Genomic DNA, 18,292 nt, shown 5'->3' with positions numbered 1-18,292 from the left:
CCCTGGTCCTAGCCTGCCCCTCTCACATAGATGGCTCTTTCTGCCCCGTTCAACTGAATTGTGAAGCAGCTGCCCTGCCGTCCATGTGTGTGTGTCGTCCATGTGCATGTGTTTGCCTTGTTTGGGTGTTGAGTGTTTTTCCAGTTTACTTAATAAGATGGTGGCCAGACCAAACGCTTCCTGCTGCATTTTTCCACCATCTTGAGAGTCAGCCTCACCATCTGTGAGCCAAAGGTCTCATCTTTTTATTATTCTCCCATGGCATGTTGCAAAACATGAAGTGTGAGCTGGTTTCCTGTGGCAAAAAGTTGACTTTGATTTGTTCTTTTTGAGGTTACTGTGAGTTTATCGTAACAGGAGTGCTAAAAATATCGGGTCTAGTATGGAAACAGCATTCACTTACCAGCATGAATAATAACACACAGGTTTAGTCCAGAGCAAGGAAGAAATGGGCTTGATCTCAAGATGTGAACTACTTAGCAGAGAATCCTTGGCAATCTTAACTTTCTCAGTCTGTTCTGACGAGTCGTGGAAAAGTACTTAGGCCGTTTCTGAGCCACAGAATTAAAGATGAAAATAATCTTAGACCATTTTTGGAGCACCTGATATGTGTCAGATCCCGTGTCTGGGAATCGTCACGGGAAGAAGTCATCTCCTTGCCAATGCAAAACTCAATCACAAATAATTCTCCTTGTGAGGAGAGCTGTAACAGAGAGCTATTGACAAAGCTGTCGTGTCGTGCTGGTCTGTTTTTCAATATGTGTGAATTATTCTACCATCAAAAGCAAACTGTTACGGGAGCTCAGGGAACTGAGGGTCTGGCTCTCTTTGGGGAGTTGGGAAGTCTTCAGAGAGGAGGAGACATCTGAGCTGGATTTTAAAGAATCGGTATTGGCCAGGTGGTAAAGGGAGGTGAGAGTGTTGCCGGCAGAGAAGCAGTGCTTGCAGGCGGCCAGTGGTGCAGGGACCATGGCACAGCGAGGTTGGAGCTTGATGGGTGCCGATCAGAGATAAGATCAGGGCCTTGCTTTTTTTAGGTTTTTATTCTTACAGCCAGTTGTTTCCCAACTAAGAGGATATCAGGCTCACTCGTGGAACATTTGAAAAATACAGATTCCCTGGTTCTAGCTCAGATTTACTGAATCAAAATAATTAGGAGTGGCTGGAATATGCATTTTTGTAAACCTCCCAGGTTTCTGAAGGATCAGCCAATTGGAGGGAAACCACTGCCTTAAGGACAAAAGGAACCCATGTCCTGTGTCAAAGCCCTGATTTACTCATGTGTGGGTTTTTTTTAAATGTGTTAAGTACTGTGTTTCAGATGAGGGCATGACTGAAGCAGGGGTAAGGAGATAACCCATGTAGCTCTTTTTTTTAAAATTACTGAATGTGTTTTTTTAATTAATAAATTTATTTTTATTTATTTATTTTTGGCTGTGTTGGGTCTTTGTTGCTGTGTGCGGGCTTTCTCTAGTTGCGGTGAGCAGGGGCTACTCTTCGTTGTGGTGCGCGTGCTTCTCATTGTGGTGGCTTCTCTTGTTGCGGAGCACAGGCTCTAGGCGCGCAGGCTTTAGTAGTTGTGGCATGAGGGCTCAGTAGTTGTGGCTCGCGGGCTCTAGAGCGCAGGCTCAGCAGTTGGCACAAGGGCTTAGTTGCTCTGCGGCATGTGTGATTTTCCTGGACCAGGGCTCGAACTCGTGTCCCCTGCATTGGCAGGCAGATTCTTAACCACTGCGCCACCAGGGAAGTCCCCATGTAGCTCTTGAATACAGAATTTTGACTGTATACCCTCAGATTTTAAAAAGTACCGTTGGGGCTTCCTTGGTGGCGCAGTGGCTGAGAGTCCGTCTGCCGATGCAGGGGACACGGGTTCATGCCCCAGTCCGGGAAGACCCCACATGCTGCGGAGCGGCTAGGCCCGTGAGCCATGGCCGCTGAGCCTGCGCGTCCGGAGCCTGTGCTCCGCAACGGGAGAGGCCACAACAGTGAGAGGTCCGCGTACCGCAAAAAAAAAAAAAAAAAAAAGAACCGTAAACAAATATGAAGTGTCGTAAGTTGGTTTGCTGTTTACAGTGGTGTGGGTTAGCAAGTCTGAAACTATTTACTGTTGATTCTAGGATTGAGCAAATAGGCAAATATATTGTGCATGATGAGACTCCGACCTTTTTATTGCCAGAAAAGGGAGTTAGTTTTTTAAATACGGAAGGTGGGAAAGGCTAGAAGGAGCCCTGTGGGGTTGGATTGGTATTGCAGTCATCTGGATGAACTCATGGTTTTTTGTATGTAGGTACAGAAATAGATGTGTGTATGTCCGTGTATTTACATTCATACTTATATATTTCCTAGCTCTGGCTGTTGAGAGGACTGAGGAGCAAAAGCACTCTAGTAGCAATGAACAGACTTCATGCCCAGATCATGATGGCTAATATCCAAGGATCCAGGAGTCCTTGGAGACATGGCTGATTCTGGGGCTGGGGGAGGAAATTTACAGGTGAGCTTGGAACATCCTGCTGTGCCTGAAAGTAAGGAAGTGCTCAAAGAATGATGGGTCATGTCAGAAGATCACAGGAGTCAACTTGAAAGGGCTCCTATTGGTCAAATCTGGGACAGTTTGAGGATCAGATAAATGATAGTAATAGATTGTAACCCATAGACTAAAACAAGAACCCATGAGTCTGTACTGATAATTGAATAAGTAAATGAGGGAAAGAGCAAAGTTCTTTTTTTTTTACAGAAGAATAACAGTAAATAAAGCAGGAATGATGAAGATTTTTAAAAAATCTGTATTTGGCCATCGTCATAGTAGTAAAAATTGTTTTAAGAATTATTGATGGATGCTAAAACTAATGGGAAAGTTCGCTGTGAAACAGGGTAGATGTCTTCTCAAGAGATGTTTTAATTAATTGCAAAGAAAGACTAGAGAACCCTAGCAGATTGTTCCTCAACCAAGAGATCACAGTTAACATTCCAAGAATAGGACAGTAGGTCTCATGCGTCCTGATAGGATGCACTGAGCAAGACACGCCACCGCTCTGGTTCCCTGCCCAAAGTGGGTAATCTCAGCCTGATTATGAGAAAGCATCTGACACGCTTGGATTGAATAAGACTCTAGAAAATAGATGGCCTGTACTTCTCAAAAGGGTCGTAAAGGACCCAGGAACTCCACTTCAGATTAAAGGAGAATGAAGAGACATGATAGCTCAATGGAACATAGACCTCCCAGATTGGATCTGAGAGCAGGAGATTTTTTTTTTCTTTTGCTCTCAAAGACATCAGTGGGACAGTTGGTAAAATTTGAAAAAGGTCTGTAGATTAGATGGTAATACTCCATCCATGTTAATTTCACAGTTTTGACCATTGTTTTGTGGTTCTGTGAGAATATTTTTTTTTTAATAAATTTATTTATTTATTTTTGGCTGCGTTGGATCTTCATTGCTACGCACGGGCTTTTCTCTAGTTGCGGAGAGCGGGGGCTTCTCATTGTCGTGGCTCCTCTTGTTGTGGAGCACGGGCTCTAGGTGCTCAGGCTCAGTAGTTGTGCTGCACGGGCTTAGTTGCTCTGCGGCATGTGGGATCTTCCTGGACCAGGGCTCGAACCCGTGTACCCTGCATTGGCAGGCGGATTCTTAACCACTGCGCCGCCAGGGAAGCCCCTGTGAGAATATTCTTGTTTGGGGGAAATACATAGTGAAGTATTCAGGGGCAAATTTCAAATCATTTTTAAAAATGTGTAATTATAGATACAAAGAAATAATGACAAATGTGGTAGAATGTTAGCATTTGCAGAACTAGGTGAAATTATGCAGGAATTCCGCGTACAGGTTTTCTGTTAAGTCTAAAATTATTTCAAAATAAAAATTAAAATAACGAAAAACAAAAACAACCTCCAAAACCCCAGTTCTCAGCACCTGGAAACATCCCGATATTGACGGCTGATGAGTAGTACCTGCAAAGGGCTCTATCAGTGCTGGGTCCATAGGAAGGGCACGTATAACAGCACATCCTCATCATCTCTTCACATGTACAGTTCCTCTGGAAAGGAGCCATACAGTTCCCCCAGATTTTCAAGGGGGGCTAGAGACCTCTGCTGTGGGAGAAACAGCACACCTCTGTGACTGAGAACAGAAAGCCTTCATGCTTCAGGTAGGAGATAGTATAGTAAATAGCACCTCACTGCTGAGCCAGCCTGGGGTGGTCTCCACTTAGGGCCCTTGCTCTGCAAAAGGAATTTCTTCTTCCAGGCAGTAGTGTTGGGCAGACTGTAGGGGGTGTATTTGCATAGAAACACTTAACCCGTCTTCAACTTTCATGTAGAGCCAAGCAGGACCTTACTAGGAACAAATACAAATGGTGGCTTGGAGGCGGGTACTAGGGGTACAGAGGGTGAAGGGGTGGCCTCTTCCGAGTCACTTTCCCCTGCTGAGCCTCATGGTTGGTTGTTGGGCGGATTAAAGAGGAGCTGTCAGAGCTCTTAATATACTGCCTGTGTTGGAAACCAGTGGAGCTCTTCTAACGCATTTGCCATTTTCTCTTCTGCACAGCGTTCATCAAGTTCAAGAACTTGACTGGCCTCTCCTTTCATCCAGAAAGCACTCTGTATGGGGCTCGGTGGGACTGGAGTTCAGCCTAGACATGACCATGCGTCCTCCCGTGGGGCTGCCTTTCACCCTCAGCCTTCATCGGTGGCTTAGCTCTTTACCAGCCTCCTCCTTCAGATCGCTTCCTTTTTTTTTTTTTTTTTTTAATATTTATTTATTCGGTTGCACCAGGCCTTAGTTGTGGCAGGTGGGCTCCTTAGTTGAGGCTCGCCGGCTCCTTAGTTGTGGCACGCATGTGGGATCTAGTTCTCTGATTGGGAATTGAACCCGGGCCCCCTGCGTTGGGAGCGTAGAGTCTTAACCACTGCGCCACCAGGGAAGTCCCCAGATCTCTTCCTTCTAATCCATTTTCAGTCACCAGTCCGATCTGTCTAAAAACTAAAACCCTTCCATGATTCTCTTTTGCCTTCAGGATACCATTTAGACTTCCTGGATTGGCATCCCAGACCTGGGGCCCACTGACCTCCTTTTCTCCTTCCCACTCCCTTCTGCCCTCCGTGAACCCTATACATTGCTGTCCCCAGACATCTGTCAGTCCCTTGTTTCTACACGTTTTTATTCCTTCTGCTTGGAATATCCTGCTTCGTCCCTTCCCACTTTATCCTCACTGCTCACTCTGATGTGACCTCCAGGAATGTAGCTGCCCTGATGTGAGTTGGGTTTCCTTCCTCTGTGATCCCATACCATCCCCTGGACAACAGAGTCCCTTGAGGGCAGGGACCACAGCTCACCATCTCTTGACTGGGCCTGACTCAGAGCAGGGCCTTGCTAAATGTGGATTGATTGATTGCTGCGGCCACCTGTCCCAAGCTTGGAGAATCTTGCCGGTTCTTAACCTGTGGCTTCATTCATTTATTTTAGGCTCCTGTAAAGCCATCTAGGTGGTGCTAATTTGCATAGTTGGCCTTTGGCCCTTTCCCTGCTGTGCCACAAGGCACACAGTACCTCAAAGCCCTAGACCTGGCTGTAGGACTGTGCCTAAATCCAAAGTATCGGGGAGCCCTTCCACTTTCCTTTAACTCCCCATGTGCGGGGAACAAGGGCTTGTTTATGACTGGAAGCTCCTATCTCTCCTAGGCGCTGGCAAAGTCAGACCTAGGGCCTTCCAAGGGAGAAATTAGAATCTCTTCTAAGATGGCTGATTGTTCTTGGTTCATAAATCTAGCCAAACAAGTTTAGAGTTCATGTCTACTTTCTCCTGCCACTAGAACCTTGATGTCTCCAGCTTTGGATTTGAAAGAAAGGCATTTTGGTCCCACTCTATCATATACTGCCAGGCCTTGAGCAAGCCTCTTTGCCTTGTGGCCTCTGTTTTCTTTTATAGAAATGAGGGAGATGTTGATAATCTCCTCCCAGTGATCATGTATAGGAGAGCCTTAGAAATAGCCCTATTTTCTCCTTCTTTGAATTGTAAAAGTAAGACATCTTCTTAGTAAAAAAAAATATTCCGATACCTCAGAGGAAACTGCCATTTCTTGTGTATTCTTCCAGAACTTTCTAGTATTTTGTACCTCATTCTTCCTCATCACTGCAAGGATTCTCTCTCAAGATTTCTTAATGGTAGACACTTTGTAACTTTTTTACTGTTAGAAAACTTAGTTTGATTCCTCCTTCCTCAATTTTCCCTGCCCTCACCACAGGGAAATTTTATGATTTTTTTAATTGACTTTCTCTCTAGACCTCAGCTTGATTGGGTGATCAGTTCTCTTCAGAAGGAACTTCTTATTTTAGAACTTGTAACCTTTGCAAACCAGCCATTGCCACTTGGGCCGGCGTTCCCCAGCGGGTGTTTTGGTGTCCAGCAATGACAAGAACTGCTGAGGAAGAGACAGCCACAGGGAAATGGGTTCCGATAATGGGGCAGCAGCTGAGTGCTTGTTGATTTGCTACTGTCATAACCACAAATGTTTAAAAATAATTTGTAGAGCGGGAGGAAGAAAAAAGCAGTGGGTTTTGTTGTGTTTCTTTTTTTGTTTGTTTTTTTTCTGGTGCCACTGCCTTATCAGAGGCACAAAACGCAGACCACAGTCATTCAGAAAGGAAGAAGGCACTGCCGTGCAGAGAAGAGAAGTGAGGGAAGGGGCAGAGGTGACCCATAAGTGCAGTTCTGGGCTTTACCGCCGCCAGCAGGTGTAGAGTCTGGTCAGAGAACCAGCTGTGGTTAGGCTCATGCTCCACTCCTCAACCTGAAAAAGAGGCATAACTCCAAGTCCGCCACATAGGGTCACAGGGATTAAATGATGGCCGGGCACATCTTGTGCACTAGTAATTGTTGATTAAGTGCTTTGTATCCATCGTGATCACATTACATCTTCACAGCACCCTCGTGAGAGCAGATCTACTATGATCACGTCATTTTCACAGGAGGAGATTGAGTCTTGGAGAAGCTAAGTCATTTGTCACCAAACCTAGTAAGTGTTTAAACATTGCCCAGTACCCCGTCTCTCAAAGCGCTCAGTCAGACTTTAATTATTAGCCTTACTAATACTAATAGCATTATGTCCATTTTTAAAGTCTGAACCTCACAAGAGCCCTGTGACATTTTCTTATTCCACTTTTGCAGATGGGAAACAGGCCCACCGAGACCAGATTGTAATAATGGGCAACACTGTCAGCAACCTGCCTTGTTTTCTTCTTTGCAGGCCCACATCTCCCCCTCCCCCGCAGTAGCCTATGTTTGAGCTGTTCTCGGGCCCCAAGCCCAGCTGCAATTCTTGTTTAAAGCCTCACATCTTTTCTCTGACTGTCAGACAACAGTCACGGGAATGTCCTGTGCCATCTTCCCTGGGTAAGAGCAGTTGGCAGAGAGCAGCAGATGCCCAGAGTCAAGGTCATGTGCCACTCAAGTGCTGGCCTGGAGAAAAGACCCTGTCTCTCTGCTGCTTGTGACCAGGCAGGGTGAGTGTGAATGGAAAGGGCTTTGTCAGAATAGCTCTGTAAGCGGAGGGTGCGGCTGGCAAAGCTAGTAGATAGGGGCCCTTGCCGTAGGGGACCAGCGATCTCCATACTTGGCCTCTACATCATCTGCCTCTGCATTTTAGAATGTTTTTGTCCCGTTCTCTTTGTAAATTACAGACTTTTCAGAATGTTCCACTTTATTTAAATAAATAAATTTATTTATTTTTGGCTGCGTTGGGTCTTCGTTGCTGCGTGCGGGCTTTTCTCTAGTTGCAGCAAGCGGGGGCTACACTTTGTTGAGATGCCTGTGCTTCTCATTGCGGTGGCTTCTCATGTTGTGGAGCACAGGCTCTAGGCGCGCGGGCTCAGTAGCTGTGGCACGTGGGCTCAGTAGTTGTGGCATGCGGGCTTAGATGCTTTGTGGCATGTGGGATCTTCCTGAACCAGGGATAGAACTGTGTCCCCTGCATTGGCAGGCAAATTCTTAACCACTGCACCACCAGGGAAGTCCAGAATGTTCCACTTTAAAGGTGAGAGTCAAGCTTGGGAATCATTAGACTTTTTTTTTTTTTTAAGAGGAGAACTAGAATATTTGGTCAGACTAGAGTCTGAATGGGTGGTTTGCATTATTCCAAACTGGTGGACTCCGAGGTAGGAAACTAAGGTCACTTGAAGTGATATTCTTTTTTCTTTTCTTTTTTTAAACTAGCCTATCTTCTGTCTTCTCTCGGCTTCCAGGGAGGTAGTACAGCATAGAGGTTAGAAGTGTGCTGACTTTGGAGTCCATCGTGATCCTGAGCCTCAGTTTCCCACCTCTAAAATGAGGATGGTAACAATTGTACCTACTTCATTTTTTTTTTTAATTTATTTATTGATTTTTGGCTGCGTTGGGTCTTTGTTGCTGCGCGCGGGCTTTCTCTAGTTGCGGCAAGCGGGGGCTACTCTTCGTTGCGGTGCACGGGCTTCTCACTGTGGTGGCTTCTCTTGCTGCGGGGCACGGGCTCTAGGTGTGTGGGCTTCAGTAGTTGCGGCTCGTGGGCTCTAGAGTGCAGGCTCAGTAGTTGTGGTGTACGGGCTTCTCATTGCGGTGGCTTCTCTTGCTGCGGAGCATGGGCTCTAGGCGTGTGGGCTTCAGTAGTTGTGGCTCATGGGCTCTAGAGCGCAGGCTCAGTAGTTGTGGTGCGCGGGCTTAGTTGCTCCGCGGCGTGTGGGATCTTCCCAGACGAGGGCTTGAACCCGTGTCCCCTGCATTGGCAGGCGGATTCTTAACCACTGTGCCATCAGGGAAGCCCTAATTCATTCTATTTTATTTTACATAGGAGAGCTCATTCTGAATATAGGCTATTTATGCTCCCCCTTTTTTTAAACCGAAATGCTATTAAAATTTAAAAATGTGACTAAAAACTGCTTAAACATAATTTTAATAGCTGAATAATATTCCATTCTGTCAATTTATCATGTTTCATGTAATCATCGTGTTATTGGATATGAGATTATTTCCAGATTTTTTTGAAATACGCATAAATAACATGGCAGCGACCGCTTACACATAATTAAATCACTGGCCAAGGAGCATGACCTTTTGTAAAGATCCTCGATACCACATCTTCACATGGTTTGGTGAGCATTCTCACTCCCACCAGCTCTAGGTGACAGAGCCAGTCCCTCTACCTCTCGCTCAGGTTGAGTAATCGTGGTCTTTCATTTGGTAGGCAAAAACTGGCAGCTCATTTCTGAGAAGTAGGACTCTCCTTTCTCCCATCAACCACTTTCATCCAGCTGCCTCAGGTTCTTTTCAGAAGAGAGTGAGCTGTAAATAACAGGAGGCAACTTTCTTTCTCTGTTTTGAGCTGATATGTGATGAGATCAGAGACTGGCCTTCATAGGAGAGGTGAAAGGGTGGCCAGGACTTGGTGCTTAGAAGGGGTGTTTCAGAAAAAGTCTTCAGGGGAGGCCAGTCTGGAGGTGAAGTTCTCTGGAGAAAGAGGTCAAAGGATCGTGTGGCCGTGGTGACGACGGGGGCTTCTGCGAGTGCCCTCCGTGGATTGTGAGCTCTGCCGCCTGGGTCCCCAGCACAGCTCAGCACAGGCGGTGGGGGTGGAGTGCAGGTGCTCAGGAAATGTTTGTGGATGAAAAAGTGAATGAATGAGTATATAAACATGCATACTTTTAAGTTTCTGGATTAAAGGGAAAAACTAAGAGTGAGGTGGATGAAGGGGGGAGTGGTGTGGAGCTGAGCTGAGCACATGGACAGATGCCGCAAGAGGTGGGAGGCTGAGAGCCAACAGAACTCATGGTGGCTTCCTGGAAATGCCCCGCCTTCCTCAGTCCAGCTGTGTCCCTCCTCTGAGCTTCACCCCCGTGGGCTTTAGCCAGGCTTCTATCTTGTTTCCCTCTTGAGGGCAGATGTGGTACACTGTGTATCTTTTTTTTGTTTCTTGCTGGGCATTCCATGTTAAGCATGTTTGTAAATAGTTAGTAAGAGAAACAGATCCATCCTCGGTATCTTGAGGACTCCATTCAATTTGATTAGTAATAGAGCAGGCCTGGTTAGGATCTGTGAGGGCCTTGTGTCGCCTTGTTGTGAGCCTTCTGCCCACCCGTGTGATGATTTTCCTTCCTTCTCCAAACATTGAAGCTTCCCATGGAACAGATACTTTCTCAGGGCCTACTATGGGGCAAGCCCTGTGCTAGGCATTAATTAAGTAGATAATAGTGAACAAAACAGATATGGTCTCTGCCCCACGGAGCACCAAAATCTGGTGGAGGAGACAAGTCAGTCCTTGTACAAGTGAATTTACACAGATGACTGTAAAATCACAAATTGAGATTAAGACCCTGAGGGATAGAACAGGGTGCGGAGAATAAAGAGTATAGTTCAGAGCCGAGGCGCTGTGGTCCCCCGAGCTCACTGCTGAGTTAGTGGTGGTCACACAGTCACATGAGGAATCACAGCATGAACAAGTGTGTCAGCTTCTCTAAGGGCCATCCGTGCAGCCTGGATCTATGGAGATGCGGACAAGCAGTGGCAGTTCTGGAGTAGCGCCATTTACCTGATGCTTACCTGGCACCGTCCGAGGTGCTTTACGTTTATTAGTTCCCTTAATCCTTAAGCCCCTTAATAAGGTCAGTGCTCTTTCGATTCCCATTTCACAGACGAGGCTCAGGGTCGTTGTCACTTGTCCAGGGTCACAGTAAGTAGGAGAATAGGGGATCCAGAGCTGTGCTCCTCGCTGCTGCACGCTGCTGCCTGCGGATTCCCAGGCTCCCCAGGCCTAGGAAGGGCTTTGCAGAGAGAAGGCGCAGCAGGCCCTGACAAGCAGCGTGTGAGCGTGCTGAGGGTGAGAGGTAGGGAGGATCAGCATTTGGGGCCGGGGGACCTGTGAAGATGAGGTGGTTCTGCCCACTGGGGAGGGAGCTTGGCAGGCTGCTTGGCGAAACCACTCCCTTCTACCCCATCATGCTCTCTCAGAGCTCCTTTTCTAGTTCCCACCTTCTGTTATTTCATATGTAGTTTTTGTTTGTCACCCTCACGAAACGCTCTGAGAGGCAGAGCGTGCATTTTGCTCTCCCCTGCCCAGCTCAGGGCCCAGCACAGAGTCAGTGCTCGCTACGTATTCATTGAATGAACAGTTGACTAAATGTGAGACCTAGCGTCTTGCCTGAGCAGATAAGCTACCGGCTAAGAGGATAACTCTATTTTTCATTTTCTTGGAAGTTTATGTCACCCAGGAGTAGATCTGATTTCCAGGCCATTCCCAGAGATAATGAGTCGCCATTAAGTGAGCCACTTTGGGGAGAATGGGTGGGGAGCTCCAGAGAGGTGGGGATGGTGTCTGGCACAGAACAGCTTTAGGCATCAGCCAGGCAATTTTCTATAGATTTGACTTTGTCTCAGTTGAACTGTTTTGGGAAACAGCAATTGGGTTGGAGCTAGTTTGCAACATTGATTTCATTTTTTCCCTATAAAAATACTGGAGTCTTTGGATGGCCTTAGTGATTATGCTAAATATAATCATGCCATTTAAATGCAATAAGAAATGTTTAGAAAGAAATAGAGTGATTAGTAACATTGCTTCCCAAATTCCTGTTATAACACTAATCTGGTATTCTGATTCAGATTAAATTTGAATTTGAGTTAATTTCTTTTTGCAAAAGTAGTAGTTTATTCACACATATGCAGTTTTTCTTCTAATCCATGAAAAGGTGCTTGGTTTCCCCTTTTCAAAGTTTGTCTTCTCTGTTACATGGGCAAGTCCTGAACTATAGCAGAGACCCCAGCCTATCCTCCGTAGCGGTGAATGTCATCCCCCCCGGACTTCTGCAACCTGAGTTAATTAAAAGGTGCAGATGAAGTTAATCAAGTTTGGAACTCTTATTTTGTGCAGTGTTTTAATATGTTTCAATGAGTCATCTTTTGGCATCCCTGACAGTATTTGATCTTCATGGAATAGTTTCATAATTTGGAAACTGGTGGGGAGGTGCTCTTCAGAAATGCAGAGTCAACAGTGCTATGTGTGTGTCTGGCTATTTGGGAGGGCAGACAGCAGAACAAAGAGGAGAATTTAATAAGCGAGAACTCGTCCGGGGCTAGGGTCAGTTCTGAGGCTGCTGCCCGTCTAGAACACTGGGCTTCTTCCCACACCCCCTCCACCCCTGCTAACTGGAGTGCTGACATTAGAAAAAGAGCGCAAAATACAGCCTCTGTTTGCTTTGCTGCAAATAAGTGGCCGGACTGACTGGCCCCCTTCCCGGAGGCCCTGAGCGGTCTTCAGATGTGGTCAGCAAGGTATCTGGATGGTGCCAGGCTGCCGGCCCACGTCCAGGCGGCCTGCACCAGGAACAGGCAAGGGACCCAGAGAAACAGCGGGGCCAGCTGCTGGCTGCCTCTGCTCCTCCTCTGAGTGCCATCTTATTTCTTTCTGAGATGAAACTGGTCTTACCCTCTGAAGATTGATGGGCAAGGTTTCATACGGCTTCCACGTCCACTTCTCACCCACTGAACTAGTAACTTAAAAGTAATGGACTAGGGGCTTCCCTGCTGGCACAGTGGTTAAGAATCCTCCTGCCAATGCAGGGGACACAGGTTCGAGCCCTGGTCTGGGAAGATCCCACATGCCACGGAGCAACTAAGCCCGTGCAGCACAACTACTGAGCCTGCACTCTAGAGCCCGTGAGCCACAACTACTGAGCCCACGTGCTTAGAGATCGTGCTCTGCAACAAGAGAAGCCACCACAATGAGAAGCCCGCTCGCCACAACTAGAGAAAGCCTGTGCGCGGCAACAAAGACCCAACTCAGCCATAAATAAATAAATAAATAAATTTATTTATTTATTTATTTAAAAAGGACCAGTTAAGAGAGGGCAGGGCCCCGTCAGGAAAATGCATCTCACAGAAATGTTGTTGAATAGGAGTCTTCCTGAGGTGGGGGGCAAAGAGCCAGACCACTTGGAATCCTTGGGCTGCGTTCCTGATGGTCCTGGCTTTCTCCTGGATCAAGAAGCACGGATTCCGAATGCCAGCATTAGCATTTCTATGCCACTACTCGTTGGCGGTCCCATTGATGAAGCCGCTCAATCTCTGAACTGAAGTTTCCTCACCTGTAAAGTAGGAAGAGCATTCGGACCTACCTACCTCCCTGGGTATCGTGGATGTAAAAGGTTTAGAATGGTGCCTGGCATAGAGTAGGCACTGCTTGTTTTGCAGTTGTTATAATTGTTTGAGTATGCTTCAAGAGCTGTGTTTCATAACCAAAAGATGAAAAGTTTTGTGGTGAGGGCTGAAAAAATGATCCTCTCTCCTCTGTCCCTTGTGACAGTTGGTGCTTCTGTCCCACTGACACAGAAATAAGAGGACTGCACAGGAGGCAGCTAGGGCGGGACTCCTGCTGCTGTCCAACAGCCTCATTCCGTTCCCACGTGCTTGCCACTGGGCCTCGGATTGTGCATTACAAGCGGCCTGCCCTTGGCACTGCCTCCGTCATCTGCTCGGGCAACACTGATGCACATTCTGGGTCCATCTCAAGAGTGATTGACAGAATTAGCGCTGACATTCGATACAGTCCGCTCGGAGTATCCTCTTTTGACTGGACTAGCAGATTTCCACGTTCCTTTGTCTTCACCAGACATTGTTGGAAAAGAGGCTTGGTGTAAACAGTGATGACCTGCCACTTCTGCAGTCTTTTCTCCACCCTGTCCCCAAATGCTTGCTTGATTGCATTTGTTTACTCCAAATTGGAATCCCACTGACACATCTGCAAAGTTAGAAGTTGAGCTTAGGTGATGGCAGGTCTGTGTTAGCCAGCAACCAAATTGTCATCACTTTTGAGTTGTCTGCCAAGTGGTCAGGTAGAATTGAGGGTTGTAGAAGCTGTGTTCTTGAAAACGAGAGGAGAGTAACATTCCCAGACAACAAACAGTATTCAAAACAGGTGTTCTGGAACCTTTTTAAGATAAAGAATAGAAAACCTCTGATGTGCAGTGCCCTATGCTGGGGACATGACAAGCGATCTTCCTCGGACGCCAGCACTGAGAAAAGCATAGCCCAGAAGCAGCTTGCGTCTTCTTTTACCTGGGCCTCCATGTTTTGGGATCTTCTCAGAACACTGTGTAGCCCATTTATGAACTTCTCTCAGGCTTCAGTGGAGCCATCTATCTTGACCCCTAAATTCCCCATCCTCGCCCGCCATCGCTTTCAGACTGCAGAGACCAAGACTCCCTTGCTCACCATCGGACCTTTGGCCCGTAGGTCAGCCGTGCACACTGAATGCTCGCTCGTACTGGTGAATGAATGAATTCCTACTGCTTCTTGGAGGGCGGTTCTCACCGCACTGCTCATCATCAAAACTGTTTGTGAGTCTTAAGAAAACAAAGAGAAGGACAGTGATTCCTTAGTCTGGGGCAAGTTCCAAATACTTGCGTCTTTAAAGAGCCTCGCAACAATTGCCTGAGTTTTCAGGCCACCTTATCTTTTAGGGAAGAGCCCCTTGTACTGAGAGAGAGTGTAACTTGCTGGATAAGTTCACTTTTTCAGTCAGCAAATGCTGATGAAACGTAAATGGAAGCAGTTTGTGAACTGTGAGTGTGAGGGGCTATCCCAGGGCACCCGGGGATCTACCCATCTCTACCTCTGCTCTGAAACAGCCTGTGTGGTGTGGGAGGAGGACTGCCCTAGAGATGAGGCTCCAGGCTGACTGTCCGCCTGCCTTGGGGAGCATGTGGGGAACAAGAATGCCACCCAGACAGCCTGCAGTGGACATCCAGACAAGGTGTTGTGGCAGTAGAAGGTGCTTGTATTTTGATCGGTCTTCTGCTCCTGCCTGTGTCTTTTCGTTTGCGCTACAATTTCAAGCCTTGTTAGGGTCTTGTTATACCGTACTGCTGATTTGCTGCCATCATCTGAACCTTTCCTCTGGTTCACATCCAAAACAAAACTGTCCGTTTCTGGAGGTTGACATAATGGTTGTACTAAGTAAGGGAGTTTTTGTTTGTAATGATCTGCCTGTCTGATGAGTCTGAGCACTTGGCTGGCCTTTCTGGCTGAAGCAGTTCATCCTTTGAACTGATGCCTAGAATGCATGCCTCCTCCACCTGACCTCTCTTCTGGGTCATAATAGGGCCTTTTCCCTCTGCTGGAAGTTGCTCCTACCCTTCTTCCCAGGCCCACACATACTTCACTCATGTTGTTTCCTCAGGGAACCTTTACTTGACAGCACCCTATAGAGGATGTCACATCCTCTGTTTTACTGTCATGGCACTCATCACAGTAATTTTAGTCATTTTTGCAATATTTGATTACCTTTCTGACTATATTTGTTGAATAAATGAAAAGTATTACCTTTCACTTGGCCCACATTTATATTTTTATATATATGTATATTTATTTATTTATTTTTGGCTGCATTGGGTCTTTGTTGTTGCAAGTGGGCTTTCTCTAGTTGCGGCAAGCGGGGGCTACTCTTCGTTGCGGTGCCCGGGCTTCTCATTGCGGTGGCTTCTCTTGTTGCGGAGCAGGGGCTCTAGGCACGCGGCCTTCAGTAGTTCTGTCACGTGGGCTCAGTAGTTGTGTTTCGCAGGCTCTAGAGCGCAGGCTCAGTAGTTGTGGCGCATGGGCTTAGTTGCTCCGCGGCATGTGGGATCTTCCTGGACCAGGGCTTGAACCCGTTTCCCCTGTGTTGGCAGGCAGATTCTTAACCACTGAGCCACCAGGGAAGCCCCCACATTTTAATTAATGTACTACTTCCTGCAGAATGAAAAAAAAATGTGTTTAATTATCAACATCTATAAAGATTTATTTATTATGAAAAGGCTTGCTTTTTTTTTTTTTTTTTTTTTTGTGGTATGCGGGCCTCTCACTGCTGTGGCCTCTCCCATTGCGGAGCACAGGCTCCGGACTCGCAGGCACAGCAGCCATGGCTCACAGGCCCAGCCGCTCTGCAGCATGTGGGATCCTCCCGGACCGGGGCAGGAACCCGTGTCCCCTGCATCGGCAGGTGGACCCCCAACAACTGCGCCACCAGGGAAGCCCAAGGCTTGCTTTTTTAAAAATTTATTTTATTGAATGAAGTATAGTTGATTTAAAATGTTGTGTTACATATATATGGAAACTAAAAAAAAAAAAGAAATGGTTCTGATGAACCTAGGAGCAGGACAGGAATAAAGACACAGACGTAGAGAATGTACTTGAGGACACGGGAAGGGGGAAGGGTAAGCTGGGACGAAGTGAGAGAGTAGCATTGACTTATATACACTACCAAATGTAAAATAGATGGCTAGTGGGAAGCGGCTGTATCCCACAGGGAGATCAGCTCGGTGCTTTGTGACCACCTAGAGGGGTGGGATAGGGAGGGTGAGAGGGAGGGGACATGGGGATACATGTATACATATAGCTGATTCACTTTGTTACACAGCAGAAACTAACACAACAATGTAAAGCAATTATACTCCAATAAAGATGTTAAAAAAATTTTTTTAAATAAATAAATAAAATGATAGTACCATAATCATTGCTAATTTATGTCAGCCTCAATTCTAATACTTTCCACTAGTCTGTGTTTAGTTGCTGTCTTGATATTGTTTTTGCAGATGGTCCTAGTCTTTAAAAGAGAATTCACCAATAGAGATGTGATGCAAAAAAAAAAGTCAATTTCTGCTGTACAGCAAAGTGATTCATTTATACATATATAGACATTCTTTTTCATATTCTTTTCCATTATGGTTTATCACAGGGTATTGAATATAGTTCTCTTGTGCTATACAGTAGGACCTTGTTGTTTATCCATCCTGTATATAAGAGTTGGCATCTATTAATCCCAAACTCCCAATCCTTCCCTCCCCCAAACACCTTGGCAACCACAAGTCTGTTCCCTATGTCTGTGAGTCTGTTTCTATTTCATAGATTAAGTTCATTTGTGTCATATTTTAGATTCCACATATAAGTGATATCATATGGTATTTGTCTTTCTCTTTCTGACTTAACTCAGTATGATAATCTCTAGGTCCATCCATGTTGCTGCAAATGGCTTTATTTCATTTTTTTAAAATAAATAAATTTATTTATTTATTTATGGCTGCGTTGGGTCTTCGTTGCTGTGTGCAGGCTTTCTCTAGTGGCGGCGAGCGGGGGCTACTCTTGGTTGCAGAACACGGGCTTCTCATTGTGGTGGCTTCTCTTGTTGTGGAGCACGGGCTCTAGGTGCACGGGCTTCAGTAGTTGTGGCGCGTGGGCTCAGTAGTTGTGGCGCACAGGCTTAGTTGCTCCGCAGCATGTGGGATCTTCCTGGACCAGGGCTCGAACCTGTGTCCCCCACATCAGCAGGTGAGTTCTTAACCACTGCACCATGTATTTCATTCTTTTTATGGCTGAGTAGTATTCCATTGTGTATGTGTGTGTATATATATATATATATATATATATATATACCACATCTTCTTTATCCATTCATCTGTCGATGGACATTTAGGTTGTTCCCGTGTCTTGACTATCATGAATAGTGCTGCTGTGAACGTAGGGATGCGTGTATCTTTTTGAATTATAGTTTTGTCTGGATATATGCCTAGGAGTGGGATTGCTGGATCATATGGCAACTCTGTTTTTAGTTTTTTTTTTTGCGGTATGCAGGCCTCTCACTGTTGCGGCCTCTCCCGTAGCGGAGCACAGGCTCCGGACGCGCAGGCTCAGCGGCCATGGCTCACGGGCCCAGCCGCTCCGTGGCATGTGGGATCTTCCCGGACCGGGACACGAACCTGCGTCCCCTGCATTGGCAGGCGGACTCTCAACCACTGCACCACCAGGGAAGCCCTGTTTTTAGTTTTTTGAGGAAGCTTCACACTGTTCTCCATAATGGCTGCACCAGTTTACATTCCCACCAACAGTGTAGGAGGATTCCCTTTTCTCCACACCCTCTTCAGCATTTGTTATTTGTAGATTTTTTTTTTTTTTTTTTTTTTTTCCGGTACGCGGGCCTCTCACTGATGCGGCCTCTCCCGTTGCGGAGCACAGGCTCCAGACGCGCAGGCTCAGCGGCCGTGGCACACGGGCCTAGCCGCTCTGCGGCATGTGGGATCTTCCCAGACTGGGGCACGAACCCATGTCCCTTGCATCGGCAGGCGGACTCTCAACCACTGTGCCACCAGGGAGGCCCTGTAGATTTTCTTTATGATGGCCATTCTGACCTGTGTGAGGTGGTACCTCGTTGTAGTTTTGATTTGCATTTCCCCAATAATTAGCGATGTTCATGAGCCTGTTGGCCATCTGTATGTCTTCTCTGGAGAAATGTTTATTTAGGTCTTCTGCC

The 18,292-nt window shown here is 46.6% G+C and overlaps 1 protein-coding gene across 1 annotated transcript in view; it reads left to right on the top strand.

Annotated features, from left to right (window-relative positions):
* SAE1 (SUMO1 activating enzyme subunit 1) overlaps positions 1-18,292 on the top strand; it is a 73,927-nt gene that overhangs the window by 43,402 nt on the left and 12,233 nt on the right. The gene's annotated exons all lie outside the window — the stretch shown is intronic.

The sequence above is a fragment of the Grampus griseus genome (assembly GCF_964374135.1).
Source record: "Grampus griseus genome assembly, chromosome: 19".
Classification (NCBI taxonomy): domain Eukaryota; kingdom Metazoa; phylum Chordata; class Mammalia; order Artiodactyla; family Delphinidae; genus Grampus; species Grampus griseus.
The sequence above is the reverse complement of the archived record's forward strand: the minus strand, read 5'-3'. Positions and strand labels throughout refer to the sequence as shown.